Below are 12,115 nucleotides of genomic sequence, written 5' to 3'. Positions count from 1 at the left end.
GAAGAGTGAGGAACGATCTCACCTATTATGTCCAAGCCCCATTGGTTGAATGGTTGCTCGATGTTGACCGGCTGTAGTGGCATGGACGATTTCCTTTGTTTCCCCGCAGCAGTCTGGCAGATTTGGCATTTCCTTACGTAATTGTATGAGTCTTTGAACAGCGTGGGCCAATAATATCCTGCACGTAAGATCTTATGCGCAGTAGTCTCTCCAGCATAGTGTCCACCTGCTGGTCCATCGTGGAGTTCCTGCAAAACCTTTTCGGCTTCAGTTTTCTCAAGACACCTAAGAAGTACAGAATCATAATTCCTTTTAAACAAAACATCATTTATGAGCTGGTATTGTTTAGCTTTCAATCTTAGAGCTCTTTTCTTGGTGTGATCCAGGTGTGATAGAGCATACCCGTTCTTAAGATAATAAATGGTGTCCGCATATAATGATTCTGCATCGTTTAGGCTTACCTCATACGTGTGTACCTCTTCAGATGAGTTCTCTGGAATTTGCGATGCTCCAGCTAACATCTTGCAAAAGCCTTGACCTCTTACGATGCTTGCTGGCTTGATCTCAAGATCATATTCTTGTAGTGCGGTAATCCAATTTTCTCTCTTTTCACCCACATCCTTTTGTACCAAAAGGTTCCTTACCGCTGGAAATGGTACTACGACTTTGGTATGGGCTTTAAGTAAGAAAGGTCTGAAATATTTGATCACTTTGAAAACAGCATAAGCTTTTTTCTCCACGTCCGAGTAATTGAGTTCAGCACCTTGTAAGTTCGAGCTAAAGAATGCGATTGGAGCTTCCGCCTTCTCTTGATTTACTTGAGTCAAAATCGCGGCATAAGATTTTTCTGAGGCAAAAGTGTATAAGATGAAGGATTTTGAAAAATTTGGGGTAGCTAAAGATGGAGCGTTGATGATAGCTTGTTTGATCAAGTTGAATGCTTCGTGCCCATCTATGCCCCATTTAAAATTTGAATTCTTTTTTATCATATTTTGTAAAGGAGAAATAATACGTGAAAAATCGGGGACAAACCTTTTTACAAAATTGATTTGTCCAAGGAAAGATTGCATGGCCTTTTTGTTATGGGGTATGGATATTTCAGAAATTTCTTTGATTCTTTCAGGTTCAATGTGAATACCAGATTTCGACACTATGAATCCGAGCAATTTCCCTTCACTTAATGCGAAAAAAGATTTCTTTGGGTTAAGTGAAATTCCATACCTTAAGCATCTTTGAAAGATATGTTTCAAATCTTTGAGATGGTCGTTTCGCTTCTTGGAGTACACTGTTATATCATCCAGGTAAATCACTACCGATTTATTGACTAAACCTTTAAATGCGATGTCCATGGCTCTCTGAAAGGTAGCGCCGGCATTGATCAGACCAAATGGCATATTCCGATATGCGTATGTGCCCCACTTGGTTCGGAATGTGGTTTTCAACTGATCATCGGGATGTACCAGCACTTGATTGTATCCTGAAAATCCATCCAGGAAAGACATCAATTCTGAGCCCGCTACTGCCTGTAGTATTTGCTCCATAGGTGGGAGGGGAAAATTGTCTTTCTGACAGGATTTGTTGAGATTCCGGAAATCAATACAGATTCTAATGTCTCCGTTTTTCTTCCTAACAGGAACCATATTGGATACCCATTTGGAGTGTCTGACGGGGAAAATTATTCTGGCTCTCAACAATTTATTTAGCTCAGTCTTTATCTGATTTTCTAAGTTGGGGTGGATTTTTCTGAGCTTCTGCTGGACAGGTTTTTCATTGTCAATCATAGGGATAGTGTGTTGAATGATAGAAGTGTTGTATGTTTTCAGCTCATCGTAATTCCACGCAAAAACGTTTTTGAATTGTCTTAGAAGACGAATATATGCTGATTTTTCTTTAGGGGCCAGGCCGTGGCCTAGATTAACGTTTTGCGGCTTCTGATCGGTTCCTAGGTTCACTAATTCATAGTTCAGAGTTGAATTGTAGAGTTTAGAATTGGCAGACCTTTTAAACCGACTTTTCAAATCATATAAATCTTCTAACTTAACCACCGATTTAGGTATAGCGTTATCAGTGCTATCTTGCTGAATTTGGTGATCATGATGGTCTTCGTCAATTATTTGATTTGAGTAGGATCCTTCAGAAGTAAGGAAATTTACAATGTCTGGATCGTCATTGAATACTCTCCAATTGGTGATGTTGTAAGGGATGGATGGTTTAAAGATTAATTCTATTGAAAACCTATCGGGACTAAAATCTTCGGAGGGAATCAGTCTAGAGGCTACGTTAGCTAACAGGTCTGTGCTCGCATTTTGGAGTCTTGCAATGTCAAAAAATGAGTAGCAAATCTAGTGATGGCAGGCCTAAAAATATCCTTGCCCCCAGTGTGTTTCCTCATGAGGCTCAAAATCAATGAATGATTGTAGATAAATTTTGTTATGCTTTTGGCATGATCTACAATGTTTTTGACCCAATCTATTTTTCCAATATCCTCAAGCATGAGGTCTGTGCAATGTGCAGCACATGGGGTCCAAAAGATGGTCTTGTGTTTTCCTTTAACAGTTTACCAGTAGAACATAGTTAGAGGCATTATCTGTGATGACTTGAACAACATTAGCCACCCCCACCTCCTCAACAACTTGATCCAATAGTGGAAACAACAATTGCCCATCTTTTACGTTATCAAATGCATCAACTGATTTTAAAAACATGGTTCCCTGTGGGCAGAAGACAAGAAAGTTTATGATGGTATAGTTTCTTTGATCAGTCTATCCATTTGACATGATTGTACGTCCCGTTCTTGCACATGAGTCCTTGAAATATTTCAAATACTCATTAATGGAGTCAATTTCTTTCTGCAAACGATACCCCCTTAGCTCATGCATAGTAGGGCCTTTGAAGCCTTTTACAGCAGCATGTATGGCATCAAACATAGGCTCATAATATGGTGAACGGGAAGCATTGAAGGGGATATCAGCATCATACCACCATCTAGCTATATACTTACAAGCAGTCTCCCTCAATTCTTTCTTCCAATGGTCATCTAAAGTGGGCTGCATTTAACTTTTACTAACTTGAGGACCATGTGCATCTGATGGAGAGGAGAGAGTGAAATAACTTTTGATAGTCATATCACCCTTTTACATTCTACCCTTTCCCTTATCTTGAACAGAACCAAAAGAGGGAGGAACATATCGGAAAGGGTTGGATGCATAAGTATGAGGGATAGAGGAAGAACCCTAAAATCATAATTGGGTTTGGTAGCCATCATTTTTTGTATCTCCCTCTTCCTCCCAATTTCAGCCTCTAACTCTCTTTGCCTACTCTTATCTTCTTTAAACTTCTCAAAGCTGGCCAACAATTGCTTACTAATCTCCCCAATTTCTAGTGAGTACATGGAGTAATTTGGTCTCTAATCCCTGCCAAGTGTTGTTTCAGCCTATTAATTCCTCCAGGACCTTCCTTAATTTTCCTATGGCAAAATTTGCATTGCATTTGACTATCAACCATTTCAACATATGCCCAAGCAGGATCTCTCGCTCTAGGTGCCATTTTTTGACTAGGAAATGAAAGCAAACAATCTGAAAATGAAAAAAAAAAAACATTGATTCAATGTTCATTTCTTTCACAAAAAACACTCTCTAGGCTTTCTAGATATGCACCTAAAATTTAATAAGCAAAAACAGATTTGTAGAGGTGAAAAAAAGTACCTCCAGGCACAAACTACCTCCTCAAGCTTGCTCCAAGAATCAACTCCTCAATGCTGCTCCAAATGGCTGCCCAAGAAGCTCCTCACTCCAGCTGCAATGCTTGCCCAAGAAGCTCCTCACTCCAGCTGCAATGCTTGCCCAAGACTCCTCACTGCTGCTCCAAAAACAAACTGAAGAACTGCTCACTAACTCTCACTGAAGTTCTCACTCAAATGCATGAGATGGCTGTGAGAGAATGAGAGCATTTGAGTGTGTTAAATAGGGTTTGGGAGGGGGGAATGGACCCCAAATAGCATTTAACTAATTTATTTTTCTTAATTCTTTCATTAAACAATTATCATAACAAGCAAATGAAGATCATAGAAACAAAAGAACATAAGATATAAGCTCCAAGCTAAGGCAAAACCCCTCCAACGGGAAAACCCAGAAAATTTTACTCTTATAGAATTAGATCAAATGAGATATCCAAGACCCATAACCACAAAAAGCTTCCACCTCTAGATGCCAAGTCAAGCCTTCTTTCTTTCCAGCAGATCCATCAACAAGAGACCAACAACAAGAGATGTACCAAGGTAGATCTTCCACAAATCCTAGTTCAAGAAGAAATCCTCTCTTTTAGACTTTGACCCTCCACTTCTATTTGCACTTTCTGCGATATTTCAGAACAAATCCATCCAAGTGTGAGTGTGCAAATGAGCTCCATCTTTCCCCTTTTTATACAATTCAGAGGGGGTGCGAATAGACATGTCCATTGGGGCAGGGCCAACTTGGCACCTAGAGGGGTTTTTGACTCAAAATTAGATAATCAATAATTCTTTTTCTTTTTCTTTTACAATAAGTCCAAATAGGACTTTGACTCAAAAACCTAGAAGCATGAAGAACATGCTTGTCTAGAAAAATAATAATAATTTTTCATTTTCTTTTGTTTTGTTTTTTTAAATAAAATACATAATGGTACAAATTATGAAGATTGAAACTAGTTACATTCTCCAACACTCCCTCTTAACTAGGGAGGTATTCATAATTGTGCACTCATACAATGATATTCTCAAACTGAAATATTCATATAAGAAGAGTCAAATTGATAAGCAATCTTCAAGCGTCAACATCATAACCAACATTGTCAACATAGTAAGGCCTTTAAAAAACAAGCTCAATTCACATTAGAGCATAATGTTGGGAGGTTTTATATGAGACACCACACTACCTCTTAAGGCATACACCCCATTCGAATGTTCACTAGGTATGTTCTAGGACTATTCCTATCTTGGATTATCCATCCTCAAAGAATTCTATTCCTCTTTGATCACTTGTATCTTGGATACTTGTCCAATACTTAGAGAGTGTCAGTCCAGTTCATATCTTGGATTCTTTATCCTCGAGGAGTATCAATCTTAGATGCTTATCCAATACTCTGGACCCCATTCTCCCTCCATGGCCTTCACTAGACGTATGACTCTTAGTCTTGGCCTAGTGCATGACACATGAAGAAGAGAATATAATGTCCATCACTTTCTTTAAACTAGAGAGAAGATCCTCATTCCCTCTTGATCAGGGAATAAATCCTTGCTCCTATTTAAGGAGACTTCTTACTCCCTCATAAGCATAGAGGAGATTCCTTGCTTCCTTTTAATTGGGAAGTCATAATCACAAGTTCTTTTTAGCATGTCTTGATCAGTACATAAACAACTTGGTTCTTCATGGAGATCTTCAGGTAGTTGCATGGTTCCTCCTTTTCTTTGCATCTTATCAAATTGAGTTTTCATTTTCCTGGAACCAAATTGTGACAAGATTCGAGCCATTAAGGTGATCTTCATTGTCATATGAACATCAAGTTATTTTTTTGTGCTGCTACCTTTCCACCCCAAGATGATATAGACATCTTGACCACATAATATTCCAAGGATTATCAAAGCCATCCACTCAATCCATGTATTAATTGAATTGAGTTTCAAAATAAACAATTGTAGATACACTTTCCTCAACTGCAATTGTGCATTTCTCCAACACTCTTCCAGGTAGCAAAACCATATACCAACTAGATAACCAATACCAAAACATCAATGTCATAATTAGCTCAGCATGATGGCCTCTTGGCTGAATTATCAGATTGTGCTTACTGGCTTACCTTGAGATCAACATTCTTTTGTTGGGTCTATTTCCATATTGTATAGGAATCCTTCAATGTGCATTCACTTTTAATCAAAGTGCCTATGGAACGAACTAATAGGAAAGCTACAATATCTTCTTCCTTGGGGTTGTCATTGTCAACTCTTTCTCTTTCTTTAGCAGACCATATTTGATGTTAATCAATATCATCAAACAATCTCTCCTTCCAACCTCTTCACACGCTTTTGCAATATGCCTTACCAGGGAGCCAATTTATATCCCATGCAAATCGTCAATATCAGATTTTCCAAATTATAACATCCTCTAGTCAGAGTGTCATGTTAAAATTGCTATTTGCTCCCTCTGAAGTCAACATTCCTTTGCATGTTTTATCTTCATACTATGACAAGGTTCAACTTCATCTTTCAATCACCAATGTGTTGTATAATGAAGTCATTAGTTAGAATCACTTCCTACTGGGTGCTTAGAGTTCACTCCTTTCAACATGCCCATCATTTTCAAGGAGTCATCTACAAGCATGAGAGCTGCTTTGCTCATCCTTCACATCTTGCTTCCTTTATTATGTCCTTTTAATTTTCACCAACAAGTAGAACCAAGCAAAATATCTAAAGATAAGAGCATGATATCAATTGTGTCAATCTAGGGTTTCTGAGATTTCTCAAAAGGGTATGCTTCTAGGGTTCTAGATACAAACCCTATATTTCTTAACCTAACTCTTAATAGAGTTTTTACTTTTAGCAGAAACATCAGCCCCTACGAATTCAATTTCAAATCCTAGGTTTTAACCCAATTCAACCCTTGCTAGGGTTTTACCATATACCCACTATTGAGAGAACAACCAATAAGGTTTTAGGGTTTTCACTCCTAGGGTTAGATTAATCTAAAGTAGGGGTTAGAAACCCAATCAAATTCTTCAAGACTTTTACAAGTCTTACAATCCCTAGAATTTGTAAAACCCTAAAGACTTTATAGACCCTATAAATTGAACATGAGCTTGATAGAAATCAAGAAATTCATGACAATTATACATACCTATGCAAATTTTACCTTGCTTCTTCCTTACAGAGATCTAAATTCTCTTCAAGTGTCGAGTCTAATCATCTTCCAACAAATGTGTCATTTCATCTCCAACTACAAAACCTATTTGAACGATCAATTTCATCATTATTTTCTGTTGATGTTTCAATTTTCTCAATTCGTAAAGAGTGATATTAGCCCTAGTCTTTTTCATGTCATCGATAATGTTATACTCCATTTCATTTGACACTATCAGTGTTCTTGATGGAGGTGCTTGATCTGATTGGACTGGGCTAAGTTGGGTCGCTCTAGCGGTTGTTTTCTTTGTTGCGACCTTATCTTTTGCTGCAGGGCTTGCGCCCTTCTGTTTAGGGGTAGTTTGGGGAGGATCAAGTTGATTTTTGCTTCGTGTGCTAACCAGAAACGCTTCTTGATCCTCTTCTTGTGGGAGGATGAAATCCCACATTCCTTGTAGTTCCACAACTTCTTCATCATCGGTCTGCCCTTCAGTGGTATTCTCTTCTTCTTCTTCTTCTTCAGATTCGACGTTTGAGACAGCATTGGGTGGTTTCACCTCCATGGGAAGGTTTCTTTTAAAATATCTGTAGGGCTTTTTTGAAGAAGTTTCTGCTACTTGCTTTCTTATATCAATCATCTCGTTGGACATGGCTTTTAACACCTTTTGTAATCCTTCCATATCGAAAGGATCTTTCGTTTGCTTCTTCTTGGTGTCTTCTTTGAAAGATATTTTCTTAGATTTGCGTTCTTCTATCGCAGATCTCTTTTCTAGGGAAACTACGTGTTTTTCTACTGCTAACGCCTCAACTAAGTTTTCAACTAAGGTCGTCTTGTTTGCCCTATCTACGAAGATAGCCAAGTTAGATGGTAAGGCCGTGATGTACCATTCACATCTTACTTCCTCGCTGGGTTGAGAAGCAGGAGGAATCTTGTTGAGGATCTTATTGAACCGTAAGTTGAAATCTTTAATGGGTTCTCTAGCCTCAGCTTTAAGATTAGATAGGTCATTGATCAATGTCGATGTTGATCTGTCATCGCCAAACTTGGTGAGGAATTGACTTTGAAAAGTGTCCCAACTTGTGATGGACCCGGAAGGTAACGAAAAGTACCATGACCCGGCTGTTCCTTGCATTGTGTAAGGAAAAAGTCGGACGACAGCATCTTCATTGGTAACTCCGTTGAGATTAACAGAAAGCATGAAATTATTGATATGCTCTTCAGCTAGCATGCCTGTTTCTGGATTGAATTTAGGTAGCCACTTCTCAGGATGGGCCGGTATTGGGCTCAGGGGTAGAGGCATTAAAACCGCACCAGGATTGTTCCATGGAGACTGGGCCATCGTTGAGCCACTAGTTAATGAGAGTGCAGAAGACGGTCCCTAATTCTGAGAAGATGAAGGTATTATGATCGTTGATGATCGAAGGGGAAGTGTGGAAGATGGATGAGTGATTTGGGATGAGGATGTGGGTGGTCGACTTCGCGGTGAGGGTGTTGAAATGGACGAAGTGGATGAAAGAGTCTCACGGTTAGACTCTGGTGGTGCTTTCCTTGCTCTTTTCCTAGTAGGGAGAGGGAGTTCACTTGGTTGAATACCAAATTTTTCACTCTTCAATCTGGTCAGAGGGTGAGCAGGATTGTACTGCGAAGTCACGCTGCTGTTAGATTTATCAGACCTATGAGAAAAAATAGAGAATCCCTGGAGTTTACGAATCAAAGTTTGAATTTCAGGGGGTTCAATAATGAGTTGGTCTGATATATTGGAGTAGGTAGCAGCGGTGGATACTCGAGCGACTTCTAACTCTGAGTTTAACCGTAGTGGAGAAGTCGGGGGAGTTGATGAGGGTGATTTACTCTCAAAATGGCATTTAGATTTTGACTTAGTTGCCATTCATAGTTCGTGCCCTCCTTCTAGTGCCAAATATGTTGAGGGCCCCGAAATCGGGTCAACAACAAGGGGGATACCCACCCGGTCGGGAACCTGGTTGGCGGCTCCTTGCCCGTTTGGTGTAGCGGGTCCGACTGGGGATGATGGGACCAACTTCCCAATCTAAAAGATGTGTGTGTGTGTGTGTAGATTTTGAAGACACTAATCTAAAGGTAATTTAAACTAATTTCATTCTAGACTCTAAACTGACTCTATGCTACTGTAATCTAACAAAAACAGCACATCTAATCTATACTAACCCAGGGTAAAATTCTTTCATTATGCGATCTAAAAAGATTTCATACAACAACTGGTAATAAAGATCATTCAGCTATCATAAGAATATAAATCAATTTAAGATGAACCATTCTGCATAAGAAGTTAGGCAAAACAGTTGTGAACAGCATATCGCATAATCAATTATTCATATGTTAAGCACAAACAAATGATTCCACTGTACAAAATTGCCAAATGGTAATCCAGACATTCATACATTAACATATAAACAAATCAGTTGTATATCACTCTAAGCATATGAGCAGAAATTAATCAAGAGATAAAAGTACCATTTATGACTGATTTCACTCACAAACTTCAAGCAATAACGATTTATCTCTACTTACTTCTAACATCTACTAAGAGTACAGAAGTGCAACATCAGTAGCAGACATTAAAATGCAAACATAAATAAATCTCGATCCATCCATTCATCAAAAACCCCCTCCGATGGTGCAAAAGTGCATGTTCTGAGGACAAGTTTTTTGACAAATTTCCGGACCCTTCTCCAAATGCCATGAGAAGGGTTAAATACTACTAACTAACTAATCTTAATTACACAAATTTAGGGAACAGCTTCAAATGACCGCCCTTTTACTAAAGCAAATTTATTTCTAAAAATTGAATCTAATTTCTAACCGTTTCTGTATCTGCTCCTTAGTGTTGTAAGCAATGTGAGGTTCGCCTGGAAAGAGTCGGCTGGTTGTCTTTTCCTTTTGTTCGGGCGATGAAAGTAGAAATAAAAAAAACTGGCACCTCTTTCTGACAACTTAGAAGATATTTTTGAAAATCTCCCTCTGACTGGGTGTTTTTTGTTGTGTGTATACTTAGTATAACCCAGATTTCTTTCAAACTGATTGTGCTGTTGCTATTTCGGTTTCCGGCTGTGTGAATGACTCAATGAGTTAGGGATTTTGTTGCCTGAACAATCTTACGCATCGAAAATTGCTTCCATTCTTTGTTCCAAGCTTTTCTGAAGAATCATCCCTTTTCAGCGTTTTTCTTTTTGCTTTACCCAATCTGAGCTTCAGGATCTTTTGCAAACATGCTGCTTTTGTGCGCCTTTGACTCTGAGTCTTGGATAGTCTATTTTCATCAGTGTCTGTGGAGTCATACTCTAGACTTCGCAGCTCTGCTACATGCGGCATTCATTTGCGAAGGCATCTCCTCTCTGTTCTTCAAGTATTGGTGCTTTCCCCTTTTCCTTAGATGTTTCCTGCATATAGATTTATATCAGTTACTGCCTTATAGTTTACGCAAAGAAAAAGAGATATGAAAAGATTGACATGAAAGCTTTAAACTCTAATGAATGCATAATCATGACACTCATAATGACTTGACTCTTCGAAAAACGCAACATGATCATCTTTGGATACTCAGGCGTGCCATCATTAATTTCCCTTAAGGTGCGCGCTCGATTTTGGGTTTACAGATCATGCCGAAGAGACTTTGCGATGAGTGGTTCTTGCGATTCGTATCGCAGTAATTAATAGTCTCATTCGTCGCAAATCGCAAATCGCAAAATCGCAGTTTGTAGGATCGCAGATCGCAAATCGCAATATCGCAATATTCTTTTGCTCGTTGTGTGCTGCTCTTGCGACGTTTGCGATATGCGACGTCGCACATCGGCCGTCGGCGATTCTTTTTCATTTTCTTTTAAGGGCGCTTTCAAAATATGCGATGCGATGAATTTCGCATCGCTTCTTTGCAGCTTATTTATGCGCATAGGAAAACTCTTCACTCTCTCTCTGCGATGCGATATAGCTTTTAGGGAGTTAAAATACAAAAATTTGGATAAAAATATTTTTGGGATTTTTGTTAAGGGTCCCCCTTTTCTTGATATTATTGCTAATACTAAACAAAGAGGGGGGTTGTTGTTGACCACAACAGAGTGCGATTTATTATGTAATTTGCACAGTTAATTGCTTCTTCCCAATAATTAAGACTAAGTCCTTTAGATTGATGCATACAATTAGCCATTTCCTTTAAGGTGTGATTCTTCCTTTCAGCTACACCATTTTGTTGTGGAGTATATGGAACAGTATGTTGCATTTGAATTCCATTCTCAGTGCAAAAGTTGATGAATTTGTGGTTAACATATTCTCCGCCATTATCAAATCTTAACTTAAGAATTTGATGTCTAGGTTGTTTTTCAACAAAGGCCTTAAAGGCCAAGAACATGTTAAATGCTTCACTCTTGAGTTTTAAGAAGTATACCCAAGTGCGTTTGGAGAAAGCATCAATGAAAGTTAAGAAATACTTGTAGCCAGAGAATGAAACATTTGGAAGTGGACCACATAAATCACTATGCACGAGCTATAGAGGGGTTGAGGCGTGCCAAGAGGCACGTTTTTTAAAACTTTCCCGATGATGTTTTCCGAGTACACATCCGGAACAAACACCATCTCTGCAAGATACCATTGGAAGACCTGTCACCATATTTTCTTTACATAGATTCTGAAGAGAGCGATAGTTTAAGTGACCAAATCGCTCATGCCAAAGTTTGCTCACTTCATTGTTATGAGCAACAAATACTGAGGGAAGATTTGATGACCCAAAGTTGTGAAACTTCTACAACCTTGTAGAATCATTAGCAATGCCAGTACCTAAAATATGTCTAGGATCTCTTAGGTCCTTAATTACAACATCGTGAGGTGAAAATTCAATGATTTTACCTTCACCTGAATGAGTTATCTGATATACAGATAGAAGGTTGCAGGATAAGGTTGGAACACATAATACATCATTAAATTGACCATTGTCTATATGAACAGTTCCAGTCCCTACAACACTAAGAGATCTATGATCACCAACATATATATTTTTGGTGTTACAATCATTTAAAGAAGAAAACATGGCTTTGTTTTTGGCCATGTGATAAGAGGCTCCAGAATCAATGAGCCACTCATGAGAATGAGAAGAAGAAGATACATTTAGTGCATAGCTAGACCGAGATGCTTGACAACCAAATGCAGAAAGTGCCATTCCTGAAGATGAAGTTGAAGTTGAAGAGTGCTCCAAATGGATATTATGCTTCTTCATTGCT

Source organism: Pinus tabuliformis, chromosome Q, assembly GCF_031772625.1.
Source record: "Pinus tabuliformis cultivar Carrire ecotype Pingquan chromosome Q, CPIR1, whole genome shotgun sequence".
NCBI lineage: Eukaryota > Viridiplantae > Streptophyta > Pinopsida > Pinales > Pinaceae > Pinus > Pinus tabuliformis.
The sequence above is the reverse complement of the archived record's forward strand: the minus strand, read 5'-3'. Positions refer to the sequence as shown.